Genomic DNA, 2,464 nt, shown 5'->3' with positions numbered 1-2,464 from the left:
TCAGACTCGGACTCGGACTCGGACTCAGACTCAGACTCGGACTCGGACTCGGACTCGGACTTGGACTCGGACTTGGACTCAGACTCAGACTCAGACTCAGTCTTGGCCTCGGTCTTGGCCTTGGCCTTGGTCTTTGTCTCGGTCCTGATCTCGGTCTCGGTCCCGGTCTCGGTCTCGGTCTCGGTCTCAGTCCCGGTCTCGGTCTCGGTCTCGGTCTCGATCTCAGTCTCGACCTCGGACTCCATCTCGAGTCCTTCTCGGACTCCATCTCAGATTCCATCTTGGATCCATTTTGGACTCCATCTCGGACTCTGTCTCGGTCCATCTCGGACTCCATCTCAGACTCCATCTCAGATTCCATTTCGGATCCCATCTTGGACTCCATCTCGGACTCCATCTCGGATTCTATCTCGGGTCCATCTCAGACTCCATCTCGGACTCCGTCTCGGTCCATCTCGGACTCCATCTCGGATTCCATCTCGGATCCATCTCGGACTCCGTCTCGGTCCATCTCGGACTCCATCTCGGTCCATCTTGGACTCCATCTTGGGTCCATCTCGGACTCTATCTCGGGTCCATCTCAGGTCCCTTTTTGGGGCCTCACTTATTGCTCACTTTGTACTCATTCCTCGAGCCCTGCATTGGGAGTTCTACTCCCGCTCTCGACCTTTCAAGTTGGAGCTTTTGGTCCAAACGTGTTACACTCATCTGGCTTTTGCTTCGGCCACTACCACGTGGCACCCTTCCGGCTCCACTTTGGGGCCTAGGGATTTTGTGTCTCACAACTCCACCACGCATAGACGAAGTTCGATGTCCTCATCGAACGATGAACCATTTTATAAAGTAATACCAACAAGTATTACCCTTCCCATCCTTAGTACCCAACCAATATTTGTCTATGGTTTGACACCAAAGGCTCACCATGCCTTGTCCATCCTCTAAGGGACATAGCCTCTCCCACTTAGAGGCTCATTCAACCACTTGTGGTGGTTCTCTCCGTTTATTGGTTTAGTCCTCGCTAAACTCATTAGAGGCACCTCCTCTATCTCAAATCCCACTACTCCTTCTCAAGTGGTCTCACTTTCCATAGATATAACCCTTGCACTTTGGAAGTTTTAATTCTGACTTCTCGAAGCCATTTTCCTGGGTGTTTCTGACACCTTGCATTACACATATTGTGCAACTCCACTTCCCCATCCTTGGAAGTTCTTTACTTGAGAGCAACATCATCCTCTCTTCGATTTCGTGCTACCTTTGGCACTAAGTTCCAGTTATCATAATTTGTGCTAGGGCTGTCCACAACCCTATCATTTGGCTACCTTACCGCTCCCACTCTTGTAGCTTCCACTTTCGCCACATTAGAGCAATTGGGAATCCATCTTTGGGAACACATTGCCTTCCCCACAATCCGTTAGCACCCAACACCTTAGTGTTATTGGCCTAACTTTGCCATTTGGATTCTTTCCCATGATTCCCATAGTTGTTTTCTTAGCCACTAGTTTTTTGCTCCTATCCTTGATTGTTGCACCTAGCAACATAGGATCACTACCTCCATTTTCGAGGTATCCTTTCGGTTCTATAGCAAAGACTTTCTTTTGCCAAGTCCAGAGGGTGTTCACCCCTAGTATGTCTCTTTAGCATCTTCTGCTGTGGGCTTTATCCACAGCCCAACTTTGTGACCCTCATGGGTCTTTTATAGAGACTACTTTCCTTAGACTCACTATGTCATCGCTTTGACATATCTCATTTCCCTTAGGTGTACATTTCACTTGGTCACCTCGACCAAATCACACCATTATCAATAGTTCAAATCAACAATTTGAACTGAGAATCATATTCCTTAACCCAAACAAAGACCTTGTCTTTGTTTAGCCACAAAATCACCTGGTGATCTCATCTTAATGTAAGGAACCAACTCGCCAAGGTGTCGTAAGGTAAAGGAGCCCCGAAAGCATGACCAAAATGATAAAGAGTTCATCAGATGGGACCAAGTCTAAGATCGAGTCCAAGACTGACTCTAAGACCGAGTTCAAGATAGAGTCCGGAATCGAGTCCGAAACCGACTCGGAGACCGAGTTCGAGACCGAGTTCGAGATCGAGTTTGAAACGGAGTCCGAAATCCAAAATCGGGTTCGAGACTGAGTCCGAGGTCAAGTCCGAGGTCGGGTCCGAGATCGAGTTCGAGATCGAGTCCGAGACTGAATCTGAAGTCGGATCCGAGATCGAGTCCAAGATCAAGCCAGAGACTAAGTCCGAGTACTAATACGGGTCAAGGGGTGAAAGCCCAAAGCGTGCGTGCGTCTCCCAGGGGGGGGGGGGGGGGGGGGGCCTTCCGGGGGTTCCCAAAATTTTGTAGGGATAGTGAGGTCTAGGAACCAATTTTGAAGGAACTCTCCAGTGGGGCTTCCAAACTAACTTGAGGTTGGGAATGGGAATGGGAATGGGTGGGAATGAGCATAGACTT

This window comes from Selaginella moellendorffii, unplaced genomic scaffold, assembly GCF_000143415.4.
Source record: "Selaginella moellendorffii unplaced genomic scaffold, v1.0 SELMOscaffold_203, whole genome shotgun sequence".
NCBI lineage: Eukaryota > Viridiplantae > Streptophyta > Lycopodiopsida > Selaginellales > Selaginellaceae > Selaginella > Selaginella moellendorffii.
The sequence above is the reverse complement of the archived record's forward strand: the minus strand, read 5'-3'. Positions refer to the sequence as shown.